At 29.7% G+C, this 16,144-nt stretch overlaps 1 protein-coding gene and 1 long non-coding RNA gene across 6 annotated transcripts in view; both read right to left on the minus strand.

The window, feature by feature from the left end:
• Nucleotides 1-16,138, minus strand: part of LOC143242671 (uncharacterized) — a 34,096-nt gene extending 17,958 nt beyond the window's left edge. The window contains exons 1-3 of one of the 2 annotated variants that reach the window (XR_013023124.1): nucleotides 9,201-16,138; nucleotides 8,145-8,231; nucleotides 6,937-7,068 (exon numbers count right to left, since the gene is read on the minus strand). This is a non-coding gene — a long non-coding RNA (uncharacterized LOC143242671). The remainder of the gene's footprint in view (nucleotides 1-6,936; nucleotides 7,069-8,144; nucleotides 8,232-9,200) is intronic. The other variant, XR_013023125.1, reaches the window with a different exon arrangement.
• LOC143242663 (dynein axonemal heavy chain 7-like) overlaps nucleotides 1-16,144 on the minus strand; it is a 619,118-nt gene that overhangs the window by 413,584 nt on the left and 189,390 nt on the right. The window lies entirely within an intron of this gene.

A 16,144-nucleotide genomic window follows, 5' to 3' on the forward strand; every position in this document is an offset into this window, starting at 1 on the left:
GGCATTCTCTTATCTCTGACTTCTTCACCACCTCTGGAAAAATATGAAATTTAACTTAAATTACTTGGTATAACATTGTTGTCATTGAGGTAATGCATAATTTTTAAAGCTTTCAATCTGATTTGATTACAGACCACAAAATAAACAATCAGCCTCTTCTTTCAACACTCACCTATCACATCCTCTTCTTCAGATATTTCCAAGAGTTCTCTCTGGTGTTCAGTACTATATTTTCTTTAACCAGTAGAAATCCAAGGGTTTACTTTATCAAACAATGCATTATATTATCTTCTTTACTGTAAATTATCAATTTTGCTTTTGATTAAAGTTTTATTTTTAAGAGAAACATACTGACAAGCTTAAATGAATTTTTAGTGACTCTTGTCACACAGTTAGCAAGAAAAAAATGTGATAGTTAAAATATATTGCCTGCTATTATTCTGTGTTATTTGGTGCATTATTTAGTGTATTACTACTGTTACTATAAAAAAGTAGGGTTAAGTATTATTGAATGTTGATAGCAAATAAAAGATGTCCTAGATAAGCACTTTATTAGTATTAAAAGTGGCATTAAAAGTCTTAGCATAAAGCTCTATTCATGTTGTCTTAAGAGACAAGAGAAGTCTACAGAAAACCTCAATTTATTCAATCAATATATTGCTTAAATCCACTTTAAAAATGTCTATATTCTTGAAAAATATTGTAAAATTCTTGAGTTGTTTATATATTTCTTAAAGTTTTGTCTGATTCTTTTACTGTGTTGGGAAACTGTTTATAAGAAGTAATTCTTGATGGAGAGAAACCCACTTGAAATAATAATGTATCTAAGAACAGCTGGTATGGGTATTAATACTTTTATTGATAAAGAGAGAACAGCATTTTGACCTTCCTGGGTCATCTTCAATTTAAGAAAGAGAAATTTGAATGTGACTGTTGGCAGACACATTTTAGGACGAGAGTATAAATGGGTACAGGATTGTAGGGGGCGTTACAGGTGGATGTTAGGTTATTAATTAGTATAGGTATAAAGGTGTTCCTTTATATTGGTTTTAGTTGCTGTATAAGCAGGGCTTCTCTGAATTTGCATTTGTTTCCTAACTTAGTAAATGGGGGTTTTCTATGGTAATGCTGTGTTTATTTGATTTGCAGTGTTCAAAAATGTTTGATTTGTTCTTTGGATCTAGTTTCCATTTTTCTGTTTGTTTCTCCAATATAGTATTGGAGTATAGTATATTCATTGTATTTTATAAATTATGTTAGTGTTGTGTTTGCCAGTTTAGTTTTTACATTGTGTGGACTTTAGTTTTGAACTTAGTTTTTGAATAAATTTGGTGTTTACTAGAATGTTGTGTTTTTTACATGTTTTTACTCAAATGTTGGTTATTTTCTTTTGCTGATGTTGAAAACATATCATATGCAGCAGTATACGATTTTGTAGTCTGTTGTATTTTGGGATTTACTAATGTTTGTCTCTTGTTGATCTAGGTGTGCGAGTATAATTTTTAACAGTTCTTTGAGGAAATTTGTTGATGAAGTGCTGTTTTATTTTGTTGATTTCATCATTAATTTTATCAGGTGAACATAGCTTTGTGGCTGTGTTTATTTGGTTTCTTAATATGTTGAGTTTCTGTTTTGTTTCATGTGCTGAGTCCTAAATTACTAGAACTGATACACAATTAAAAACAAATCACAGAAAAATCACCCATACTGGATTATACATTATACCATTCAAGGAGCAATAAACAATAACATTATGTATTAGTAGATGTATACTGTTACAAGCTATAAGGCATTGAAAATAAACAGTTCTAGTATTCCATTACAACTTTATATCATTCCAGAAAAAAAATGTAATTGAGGTTTATTTCTTAACTTTATATGAAGGTAGGGAGGTCAGTTAAGTCCACCAACCCAGTATAGTGTCATGGTAGAGAAAATAAGAGAGGTAATACAAAATGTCTCTGAAAACAAATCATTTCACACTGATTTAGAAAATTTCAGAGATTATGCAAATAAAGTTTGGAAAGTTTCAGATGACAACAATATTTTTAACATGAAAATCACTTTGCATTTGGACCAGTTAATCATCTTACTCCATATACTTATGGAAAAATGTTAATAAAAATACATAATCGAAAATTCCAATTCTTTTGTCTGCAAAGGATATGCATACTGTATGCCAAGTCTTGTGAAGCTACATTAGGTACTATCACTGTTATGGTGCATAGATATATTCCTAGTTACATGATACACAAACCAGTTATGGAAGTGTTAATTTCAGTTTCTGTGTTATATCTTGTGTAACAGTACACTTCTGTAAAATCTGGTAAAGAGATTTTAATGTTGTATTTCTACTTCTTATAAAGCAGAAACAATATATTTGTAATTTGTGTTGTCCTACAGAGAAATTTTGAAAGAGGTAAATGTATAGGAGGAGTGGTTGTATCATGACTCAAGGTGTCTACTTTTGTTGTTTAAAGTTTGTATAGGAGGAGTGGTTGTATCATGACTTGAGGTGTCTACTTTTGTTGTTTAAAGTTTGTATAGGAGGAGTGGTTGTATCATGACTTGAGGTGTCTACTTTTGTTGTTTAAAGCTTTGTTAGGAGGAGTGTATAGGAGGAGTGGTTGTATCATGACTTGAGGTGTCTACTTTTGTTGTTTAAAGTTTGTATAGGAGGAGTGGTTGTATCATGACTCAAGGTGTCTACTTTGTTGTTTAAAGTTTGTATAGGAGGAGTGGTTGTATCATGACTCAAGGTGTCTACTTTTGTTGTTTAAAGTTTGTATAGGAGGAGTGGTTGTATCATGACTTGAGGTGTGTTGTTTAAAGTTTGTATAGGAGGAGTGGTTGTATCATGACTTAAGGTGTCTACTTTGTTGTTTAAAGTTTGTATAGGAGGAGTGGTTGTATCATGACTTAAGGTGTCTACTTTTGTTGTTTAAAGTTTGTATAGGAGGAGTGGTTGTATCATGACTTAAGGTGTCTACTTTTGTTGTTTAAAGTTTGTATAGGAGGAGTGGTTGTATCATGACTTAAGGTGTCTACTTTTGTTGTTTAAAGTTTGTATAGGAGGAGTGGTTGTATCATGACTAAGGTGTCTACTTTGTTGTTTAAAGTTTGTATAGGAGGAGTGGTTGTATCATGACTTAAGGTGTCTACTTTTGTTGTTTAAAGTTTGTATAGGAGGAGTGGTTGTATCATGACTTTTGTTGTTTAAGGTGTCTACTTTGTTTGTTTAAAGTTTGTATAGGAGGAGTGGTTGTATCATGACTTAAGGTGTCTACTTTGTTGTTTAAAGTTTGTATAGGAGGAGTGGTTGTATCATGACTTAAGGTGTCTACTTTTGTTGTTTAAAGTTTGTATAGGAGGAGTGGTTGTATCATGACTTAAGGTGTCTGACTTTGTCTACTTTTGTTGTTTAAAGTTTGTTTTTTCTCGTGAATTTCAGTTGAGCTTTATTATTTTTCAGATTTTTTTATTTGCCTACAGCTATAATCAGAATTACCATGTCACTGAATATTTAAGATACATTGATTTCAAAATTAAAAAAAGACTGAATAAGAATCTCTTGTATTTATTAATGTACACCAGGTGACAGCTGTCTTGTTTCAGGTAAATGGATAAAATAATAATAATAATAAAGTGAGTTTGTTTTAAGTTAAATATGGAAAGAAACGTTTTGTACAAGTAAGACATCAGTTGAAAACTAATTCTGAGGAAATTGTTAACAGAGTTATCTTATTGAGTAAAACTTTTGTTTCCCTAAATTATAATATTTCCCAGGGCAAGAACATGTTTGTGTATGCATATAATTCATGACTAAACATTAAAATAACAAAAGTAATATGATAAACTTTAAAACAGTAGATCTTAGCAAACTAAAAGCCTGTATTTCTGTTAATTCTATAATTTGTAGTGAAAATGAACCTGTTTACATTAGGTAATCTGACTTTACCTGTTAACACAATTATAGTTTTATATTTATTTCAAGACTAGCACTGATATTTATGGTTTAAAAAAATGTATAATTTTACTAAATGTAGGGTGACTGTTTTGTATTATTTCACGTTACAGGAGGCATGACTTCTGACAGTTGAAAAATTTACAAAAGGATGAATAATTTTTAGTGTAATTTATGGTGGGCATCTTCAGAAAATATTGTTAATTCTTATGTTTTAGCATGGAGGCAGTTGTCTGTAATTTACTTGCTTTGATTAATCACAGGGAGACATTGCTATAAAAATTGTATTGGCTCTTTGGACCACCATTGTAAATGGTATTTAACATGATCCATCCCCATGTCTACTGTGTCCCAGTATTATATTGACCTCAGATTTTATTTTCTCCACTCAATAGAAAACGTGTACAAAGAAATTATGTGCTTCTTTTATTTGTTTTACCATTTATTTTACTGTATTCTGTGTAAAACATTTTTAATATTTAATATGTAGTAGAGCACAGTAGAATGTAAAAATCATATCCAGTAGTTTGTTATATTATACTAATCATTGATGTTGATACTGGGCTTGGAGTCTGAAGCATGAAAACTCATTATTTTATTTTTCACCAGTACAATCTAGTAACTTCACGACACATTTGGCTATCTCAAACAGCTTTAAGCCCTTAACAATATATGCATATTTATGCTTAAATTTTATTGCTTTTGAACTGTGTCTAACTGATGATATCACTACACAAGTTGTGAACCACTTTGTAAACATGTAGCTTAGGTTACCTGAAGAAATTATGTTATGCATTGGTTACTAATGAGCATATCACAGGAAATCGTTTTGTTTTTTTATTTATTTAACCTAATCTAAAACTTATATTTTATTTACCTTTATAATAATAAATAATACACATGAAAAACTGAAAATATAGTACTTACCTGGATCTTTTTTTTATCAACTCTTAATTAAAACTATTATTATAATGGTATTACTGCACTAAATGATTTTTAGTTAATCAAAAATGCAACAAACAATACAAAATAACATGCTTAAAGCACATATTGTCCTAGGACTAACAAAATTTTCTGGCTTTCTTACCATTCAGTAAGACCCAATAAAAATTTAGCTAAACTTGCCAATGCGTTTCTTGTGGGAATAAAATTTGCACTGGAAGCAAAATAAACAAACTCCTGAACAGAAAATTATGTAATATAATATTTGGATTTCTGTTGGTTAAAAGTAATATAATTTTAAATATCAAAGAGAACTAAATATTGGAAACTTGTGAAAGAGAAAACTTAATTGTGGGTGTGGCTAAAGGGACTTGATTTTCTAGTTTATAGCTCTGTAACCAAATAAGATTGAAGGCTATAAAAAAATTATACTTTGTCTGAGTAATAACAATATTATAATGAGCGACTTATGTCAAATTTTGTAGTTCTTCAAGAAGTGGTCAATGAATAAGAGAAGAGAAAATACTTAAAATGCAAATATCACAATTCTGAAACAATGGAAAATTGAAGACATTTTTAAATGTTGTCTAAAAAACTAGGAAATTAAAACTATAATTTCCAAATTTATTTTACAAGCTAAGTTTTGTTGCCAAGTTTACTTACCATGATAATAAAAGTAACTTTATTAAATTTTGAATATAACTCAGTAAACTCTCATGACATGCCTCAAGCAATATGATCAATGTAAGTATGAAAGAACAAAAGCCCAAGCACTGACCCTCAGGTACTCCATAATTAACAAGCGTACAGTTTAATTGAGGCACTCAAGTGATCAATGTTGTTTGGAAAGTTTAAATAGTCTCAAACCAGGTACTCTACATGGAAACCATAAATATGTAAAAAGCCACTGATCATGCGAGTACTTAGTTAATACACTGAACTTTCAGAAAAACATGTCATTCATATACTGGTTGACTTGCCAAACCTTTATCTTTATTTATAATTACTTTCACTTTCATTTCTTTCGTAAATTATCCGATATTTCCAGCTGTTATTTCATTCAATTGATCCAAAATAACAGTTCTTTTCCAATAAATGATAAGACTGATACGATATGCATGTTCACGTAATGTTGAATTTTACCTTTTTTCTCAACACTTTACTTATGTTTATTCATTTTAAATTTTAAGTTTCTTTCACTTTGATCAATGTATACAACAAAGTTAAAACTATTGCTTGCCAAAATTCCATCAGTAACAGCCTTTTATTTACTAGTATTCTTCAGCTTTCCTCACTACCAAAGTTAGAATAAGTTGACTAAATTTCATTAAACAATGTTTATACCCCATTATGACAAGAGGGCACAATGTTAAAATTTAAAAAAACAAAGGCAAGGTACCACCAAGACTTATTTTTATATCAGTGTGATTGGTTTATGAAATTAGTTATTGTTTGCACTAGTGGAGGTCAGTACTTACAGAGAATCAAAGATATAACTATTCAATGTATTATGTTTATTTCCACATTCCATCACTTTTCTCTGTATTAAGTCATCTACATCTATTCTTTACACATGTTAAACTGAAGATGAAAAAAGTCAAAAACAATATTCACTTATTATAAAATGATAGGAGTATGAAAATGTATTGTAAATTAAAATATACATATAGAAAGACATTCTCAGTTCCTATTAAGCCTTATTCAAAACTTAGATAATTTAAATTTAAGCAAATTACTTAATTATTAATAAATACATCTTAAATTCCAAGACTCAATAAATAAGTCAGAGTGTGGTATGTGACTAACATGGAAATTTTGGTCTATTTATATATATATATAAATATCACTATTCACTTTGGTTAGTGTTGCTTTTTAATTACCTTAACATGCTAATAAATAAATGCTGGTTAAATTGCTGAATGGTACCAAAATATTTTCAACAAACTGAATGACAAGTTACTTGAAATGTTTAAACTTATTAAAGTTACATGAAACTAAGCAGATACTAAATACTATAGAAATTAACTTACTTTCCACTTACAAGAGTGTCCTCACATACATTCAAAATCACAGAATCTTGGCAGATGGTTCAATTCACATAGACAATGCCCAGCATGTTGAAGCTTGTTTCTGTTTGTGCAGATAGTCATGGGACAACACCACTGATATAATACAAAATTCTGCTTTACCACATGTAAGAAAGGAGTGTATTATCCAATGTAAACTTTTAGATAGGCTAGAATCATGATTTATCTGGGTGATAAAAACACAGCATTAGAACATTTAAACATGAGGTACAGCTCAACACAAGTACTTGTTTATAAAAAGTTATTCTGCATTTTCAAAGATTTTGTTGCTCAAAAATTATATCACAATGATCCATTGATTTACTCTGAATATGTAGATGAAGATCAAAGTTACAAAATAGTAGGTTATGCTCTAATTAATATATATTAAATGAAAGTGTTATTTTTCTATCTCACTTTCTGAACAAATGTAATACTTTTTATTCACCTGAAAGAAAAATAAAGACACTAAAATATAACTACTTTTTTATCTTTAACCCACACATCAATTTTAATACTTACACAAAAAGACATAACATAGAATTTGTTCACAAGCACACATCGTTACTCAGTATTTTAAGTTTGGTATTAAATCTTTCTTATACAATACTTAGAGGAAAATTACATACAAACAGAGGCTTTAAAGAAGTTTGATTTTTATTTTGTTGTTGTTTAATAAATGTAACAACACTATCAACCTTATAATAACATAACTTGAAAACAACAGACAGCTGTCAGTTAGGTTTGCACTCAGCTGAGCCAATTTTCTATCACAGTTAGCTTTAGAAATCTCTATAAAAGTCATACTTATTCACCAAGCTGATATCATATCTCTTACTGTACACAAATATTGAAAAATTTGTTTACAAGGAATTTTCCAAACATGAATTCAAATGTCATCAGTTTAAGACAATGACTTGAAATGTCAACTCTATATATTTCAATTTTTTACACATTTTACTAGTAGGATAATATTATTTGTGAATATAGATGTCTGTCCACTGCTTACAATTATGAATAAGAAAATAAAAATTTAATTTGTGTTTCAATTATGTCTGTTGTATAATTTTTTTAAATTCTGTTCAGAAACAAAATGTTTTGTTGAGTTCTAAGTATTTATGTGTTTGTAATTAAGCACAAATATACACAATAGGCTATCTTTGCTTACCCACCATGTGTATCAGAACACAGAACCAATTTTCTGGGATTAAAAGTCCACACACTGTGCTGCTGGTGATAGTGCAAGAATTCTAAAAACTCTGTTAACAAGTGCAAAAACATGAATAACTCATTCAAACTTTTGACATAGGGTGTTATAAAGTCATTCTGCTCTTAACAAGTACATAAAAAGGGAAAATTGTTTGAAAATGTGATAAATACTCATAATACCAACACTGCTGTAAGATTATTGGAAGTTACACCTTTTATAGTAAGAAGGAATATTTTAAAAACAAGTGCAACATTTCAATCTCTCATGCAATCATTCTCAAGAACAAAAGTTTTTATAATAAAGAAGGTTCTAGTAATTATATCAACACTCAACACCCTTAAAATGTGTTTAAAGAACTTTTAGAAAAACTGTCTATATTCACAGCCAAATATTTGCTTTTTGTGGTTGTATAAGAAATGTAAGTGAAGTGATACAACTCTAAATATTTTGGTGCTTTCTAATGATCAACTACAGTTCAGAATGAAAGTATTGTAAAAATAATTTCTACCAGAATAACTCTAACTGAAATTTTCATCTTGAAAGGCACCTCAGGGCTAAATCAGTAAATGAACAGATCAATCACACCTAGAATTCCCTGTTATTAATTTTATGACAGCATGTTCCCTTAAAATATCAAAAAATATTACAAATAATCTTTTCCATATTTTGAATCCTTAGCCCCTATATTTTCAGTGTCTTATCAAAAACTCTGAGAACCACAGTAAACACTAAAAAAGTATAAAAGCTAAAAGATTTTCTATTTAAATGCCCTATTTACATTCCATTTTCATGGCAGTGTGATCCACAATTGTTTTTATCCTTTTTGTTAATAATTTTACCCAGTTTGTCTGTAATTCCTCCTTATTATCAATATGTAGATTTTCTTATTACTACTTCCTTTCAATGGACTGTATCAATAACCTTTTATTGATGAGTCAATCAAAAATGTTAAACTCTATGTGTTAAACAAAGAAAATACTTTTACTTATTCATGTAGTCTAACAAAAATGTTTATTACCCTTGTAATTCCTGAATATTTTAATTTGGACATGAAGCATGGTCCTCACAAATCAGAAACCAGGAAGTTTCATGGCAACAGATACACAAGAAACAAGCAACTGAAAAAAGACAAATAAGATTAGTAGCAGCACAAGATAATCACTCGGTAGCAAAATGCTGTTGATACTTATAGTGCAAGTACCAGTTTTGAAGCTAACATCTAAGCACGATTCCATGATGCAAGGTGCTTTTAAGAGAAAATCTAGACATTTGTATACTTTTGAAGGTATCGTAACAAAGAACATATCACACAAGAAAATATCCACAGTGGTAATATGTTTGTTGATAAGGACAATCTATCAGAAGTAGCAAGGGAGTTTTGTAAGTGTTTCTGAGAGGTTGGTTGATTTAAAGTTTTATAGCACAAAGCAGTTAGGCTATCTATGTAAAACATCCAGTAAAAAAAGTAAATTTAGTAAAATTCATAAAAGGAAATTAAGGTAAAACAAAATAATGTTTAAAAACAACACATAAATAGCATAAAACCAAAGTTTACATCAAGTCTACAACATTAAGAGAAAACTACAGTAATTCAAGTTGTAAAGGACTTTCTGTAGTGTAACTGTAATTATCGTAACTCACCAGGAGGACAAAGAGGTAAGTACAAAAACCACCATAAGTCACCTGAAGTTGGCCTTTCTAATCCTGGTTCCAAATTATTTGATGTTATGGCCATTTTCAAAAAGGAAAGTAACAAAAATGTTTTAAAAGAAGTGTAGCAAAATTATAGACAGGATAACTAATGTGTAGTTCAAACAGCAGCATTAGGCACCTGAAGTTGGCCTTTCCAGTCATGGTTTCAAGTGATTTAATTTTACAGCCAGTTTCTAATTTCAAATCAAATTACATATACTGTGATTTTCAAAAGGGAGCCACATTAAAAATGTGTAATGTATATATTAAAAAAACTTAAATGGCATTAAAAAGATTAATGAACTTTATTATCCATGAATGTTAATAAACTAGACATTAAAGCATATTTATAATTAAAAGTTTTATACTATCTGATACAGAGATGCCAACTATTTCAAATGACTGAGCGTAGTGATTGTAGACAGAACCCTTCCACAGTTTCAGTCCTTTTAGATTTGCCAGAAACAAGATAATCTGGTAAACGAGGCCTCTTTTTTTCCAACTTGTGAATGATCGCATTGGTGTTTCTATGCTGCTTAGAAAATGATAAATACCCATCGACACAAGCACTGATTGGCTGACAAACACTGATGACATAACTATGGATTCCCCCACGTACCCAGTAGGAGAAGCACTGTACTTAAACTATTGGTAGATGTTAGAGATACAAATATTTTTTATTATTTCAAGCACAAACATGATTATTGCAAGTAGCCATTTGGACTGTCTTTTATTTATTATCAAAATTTATTTGTATTTTACTAGAAATTTTCTTTTCACCCCTTTCAAGTCCTGGGGAACAATTTATCACTTTATTGTATTGGCCAAAATAATATATAATAATTTGGGAGTTGCAACAAGTTGTAATATTTGTCTATATGAGCATGTAGTTGTAATGTATGCACCAACATCGTAATGATTACGTTCAAATCATAATGGTTGGCATCTCTGCTGATGTTCATGATTTAATTTGTCAGGTATGAAGTTTTGTGCTCAGAAGCAAACAAAGTAACATTTTTATTACTTGGATAAATAAAATTACCAAAAATAGAGAAAATTGTTATCTCTATTTGCAATTAGTTTATTATTATTGTGACAATTGATTAAGTCATAGTTTTGATTAAACTGCACAAAACTAATCAATGTAAATACTGTCTGAACATAACCAATTAAATTTTCTAGTTCTAAACAGTTCTCTCAGTTGTTTAGCATGAGTGTGGCACTACAATACATGCTACAATAACGTGAAGAGGGAACTTCAAGCCATTTCTGCGTAGACCACAAATTATTTGTGTACACTGGAAGGTTATGTTAAATAAACAAACAATACTGTCATCATAAACTGAGACAAGTACCTTTATAATGCAATTTTTTCATACGTATGATGTAGCGTAGGCTTATCCATACCTACTGAAAGTTTAAGAAATCCTCTTAATTCTTAAACATAAAATTCCACTTCCAGAAGAAACTCCCTTCCCCCCAATACACAACAGAATGTTTCAAAACTTTCCAAACAATCACATTTAAATACTTTTTTCTTCATAACATTCCTTAATTGTTTCTAACTTCATGATAAGGACAGAAATAGTTGTTCACATATGTACAAGATGTTGAAAATTTGTTCACTGACTACAAAACTTAGTACCAACAGAGACCAATTCCATGTCTAAAAGTAAGGATGAAAAGACAGTGAAAGACCATACTTACGATGCATGCACTGAGATGATCTGATTCACCATAAAACCCATTCTTAAATTTTTTAATCACAGAACATATTTTAATAAGCTAATTTTCTTTGCTCTTATAAGAAAAATGGTAAAGGTGTCACAAATTAACCTTAATATTTGCAGAACAAGTGTCTAATCCTCCATAAAACAACTCTACTGTTGATCTTATCAGTGAAAAACATTTTCCAAATTCATGTTCATTCATTAAATCTTTTAAAGACTTTCTCAAAAGCATCATTTTATCATCAGAGCTATCGTTCTAGTAGGTCTCAAGTCTTTCCAAATACTTGAATTTGTTTGATTTTCATTTTTTGAATTTATAAAACATTTTACACTAATCACTTTTGTTATGCAACATGAAGTTGTAACCTGTTTCTGTCAGTATTTTTATCACAATTGTTAATATGTATTAGTGTTAATATGTATTTTGCATTTGTTTTCCTACTTAGCATCTGGGAGTCTCCTATGATAATGTGTTTATTACATTTGTCGTATTGAAAACATGCAAAGATAGTTTTTTGTGTTCTTTGAATCTAGTTTCCATTTTTATGCTTCTTTCCCCAATGTAGAAGTCATGACAGTTGTTGCATTGTATTTTATAAATCATGTGTGTAGTTTTTATGTGTAAAAAGATGTCCCACATCATTTTCACATGTAGGAAGTTGTGGCTTGAGCACCCACGTCTCAATGTCCTAACTTCTATTTCTAATTCTGTATGTGTTGCTACTCTATTTCTTATATGAGACTGGTGAATGGAGGTTAAGACTGATAGACAGTGTATCCCCACTGCAGTGTGGTTCCTATTTCTTAAGTCATCTCAAAACCCTAGGGTACATATTATGATCCCACACTGTAGCTTGTACCCTGGGATATTTTCAGTCAATGCAGCATTTTTTTTATTTAATTCTTTTTTTGAGTTATAACAAACTAACACACACATGTGAATACTATGATGACTGATATTCCATTTCTGCCTTTACAAATGTATCATTAATGTAAAAAAAAGGTATAACTTGCATAACTATCAAAGTTTCTCCATTTAGGCCTATACAGTTCCCCTAGAAGTATACAAACTAGCTTTTGATACATATAAATATTAAATGTCCCAAAATAAACTTAAAATAAATTATTATGGTTATTCTAATCAAATGATGTATACTTTTCACCATACTCATCTTCCAACTGATACAATAATTAAGTTTCATGCAGAATAATTCAAAAATATTAAACTGATTAACATCAACAGAGAATGCCTTTAAAAATTGCATAAACCCCACAAACAATATTATAAGTAAGAAAGAAAATAAACATTTTATTAACATTGTAAAAACTTCTAAGTATCAAACATTATTATTCTGTGAGTAGAAATATTTAGTACTAAATATTAAGCTATTTGTTGGACCTCAAACATTGTGCAAGAACATCATAATTCATGGTTTAATTACAAGTACTCAACTGACAAAATTAAAATTATAAAACAATAGAAAAAATGGCCCTGTAAATATTGTAGGCAATATATGTTATTCATTTATTTATAATTATTTTTAATATTGTATCATTCCCACTGATATTCTGAACCAAACTAATTTAAATTCTCTTAAGTCTCACTCTAACTTCATGACTGGCATGGCCAGGTGGTTGAGGAGTTTGACTCGAAATCTGAGGGTCGCGGTTTTGAATCCCTGTCACACCAAACATGCTTGCCCTTTCAGCCATGGGGGAGTTATAATGTTACGATTAATCTCACAATTTGTTGGTAAAAAGAAGCCCAAGAGTTGGCGGAGGGTGGTGATGACTAGCTGCCTTCCTTCTAGTCTTACACTGCTAAATTAGGGACGGCTAGCACAGACAGCCCTCGAGTAGCTTTGTGCGAAATTCCAAAACAAACAAACAAAAAAAAAGTTAATGTTCGTTGTTTTTCACATGTAAATAATATAAATAAGCTTTTAAAAATTATTATTTATAATAATTTCATAAAATTTTTAAAGTTTACAAAATATTTCCAAACAATATGTATGTTAAATATAGTAAAGTAGCAATTTCTAATAAAGAGAAAACTCAATGAAAATATTAGAAATGTGAATAGAATGACACTAGATGACAGCACTACAGGTTCAGGATGAGAAGTTAATTTTTTATTAATGGAAGCTCCTTGAAAAAAGGCACACAAAAGAGGTGATGAGTTAATAGTGTGAAACTGTCCTCGTTTTCTTGTAAGGAAATTTTTTTATTAGAAGTAAAAAAAATTATATATAATATCTTTACAGACTCATCTTGTGTTATCCCTATTATTAACAGTAAACCTTCTTGAATTTACAATTGAAGGCAAAGAGAGCTTTGAGAACATGGCTGTATCATGCTAAAAATATCCCTGGAAAAATGTTAATTTACTTTATTCAGTGAACTTTCTTCAAAGATAATAACAGCTGGGGCAAAATCTTGCAATTTGCCAATCAGCTATTTAAGGGGGAAGATATACATACAGACATGATCATCAAATGGGAATGATTAGGGTTGTAAAATTTGTACAAGGATTATAACATAGGATAGGAAATCAAAAGATGGAATCTCTAACACAAAAATGTAAAATGTCTTAACTAAAGATAAATAGCAATGTATAAATAAACTTCTGTTTAATCCACATTGTTAAATCCTCATTCTTCATAATGAACATTATGAAATGATTCAAGCAAACTCAAAATATTCAAATATCCTGTATCATGTTAAAAATTCAATAAATTTTCTTTTTCCTTCACAATCACTGTATTCAATAACACATTAGGACATATGATTGCATGAACAAAAGAAAGAGAAACACTAAAAAGTTTATCAGACAAGGATACATTGCTACAGCTGTACCAAACTATCCTTAAAACATCTCAAACTGAATGTTATGAAATAAAATCAGAAATATAATGCCACAATAATAATGTATGTTGAATAAAGTTGTGATGTTTACTTCCATAAAAATAATTTTACGTCATTATAAGCAGAAGTATTAAATGAGAGGAACATCTTGATAGTGTATCATAAAAATTGTCTTCTTATTTTAGTTGTTAAAAACAAACAGTAATAAAGGCTGTAGATTATATTCACGTTTTTATGACCTACAAATGAAATGATGTCTGACAAAAGTACTTGAGGGAGAAGTATATGTATCTAGAGTTGCATAGTAAATGTTACTACAAAGAACTGTGACTATACAGCAATATCTGTAAGTCACACACAGCCTATAATAAAAACAATCTACAAAACATTTTTTGGAAACTATGTACTAGTCATTCTGTTAACAACTGTATTATTATTTCTTAACTTAAAAAACAACAACCAACATCTCATTGAAGTATGCTTGTTTGTTATTGGATAAAACAACATAGTTTCATATAATATAGTACTGGTAAATACAAACAAATTACTTTTAAAACATTAAAAATAAACATCAGCTAACAAAACAACACTAAGTGTACAATTAACTTTTAATGTATTCTATCCATTCATCCATCCAATATTTTCAGAAACCAAAACAAATAATAAATATACTGTGTACATAAACATATAAATATTGCTCTACATACAACTCAAGCAAAAAAATGGTATTATTAAATAGGATAAATTTACCAAAGATTTATAAACTGATTTTATGGAAATTATTTGGTTTGCACACAAAACGAACTTGAAAACTATCTTCCAAAAACTCAGCAGGTATGGACAGATAGGTACAATGAACTATTCCGTGGAAAACAAATGTACCCCACAAACAAAAAAAACATACAACGTACAATGCATATAAATATCTTTCTCAGTTACTAAACAAAAAAACATTCCACAATACTTGATTTCTTCAAACTGAAAAATATCAACATCTAACACAACCAGAAAAATAATTATTTTATACAGTTTCTTTGCAGCAGTTATAAGTTTATTATGATTAATAAAATATTTTCCCAACACACACACACACACAAATAGTTCTGACTTGTTTTATTTGAAATCTCCTGATAAATATTATATTTTAAAGTTAGTTTCTCTGATAAATTTTATTATTTACACAAAAGCAAAAGCATGACAATATTATCAAATTTTATAACCTTTTAACCAGTGTTAAAGTCCCAATTGAGTTAAATAGTTTTAGCTGTTTCCAGAAGTGTAAAACTAAACATAAAGAAGCACTTCATAGTTCAAAACATCAAAGCAATATACACATATTTACACTAATTATTCATGTCCACAGTAACATACTATTCTGAAAAAAAATTGCCTATGGTCAAAACAAAGTAATACAAAAGGCTGGGACAAGAAACAACTAAATGTTGAACATTCAAGAGTAAGCAGTTTGAATCATGATGTGACCATTGAAGTCCAACCTGACAAAATGGATTGTAAACAACTAAGAGTGTTTGTGAAAACATTTAAGAAACACAGAGGCTGATACCTTACAGAAGTTTCCACCCTTCATGATGGTTATTAGCTTACAAATATTTTGAACCCTTAAGACAACTGATGGTCACAGAAAATGTTAACCCTTATCACTAATCTCTGTTAC

This window comes from Tachypleus tridentatus, unplaced genomic scaffold (genome assembly GCF_004210375.1).
Source record: "Tachypleus tridentatus isolate NWPU-2018 unplaced genomic scaffold, ASM421037v1 Hic_cluster_2, whole genome shotgun sequence".
Classification (NCBI taxonomy): domain Eukaryota; kingdom Metazoa; phylum Arthropoda; class Merostomata; order Xiphosura; family Limulidae; genus Tachypleus; species Tachypleus tridentatus.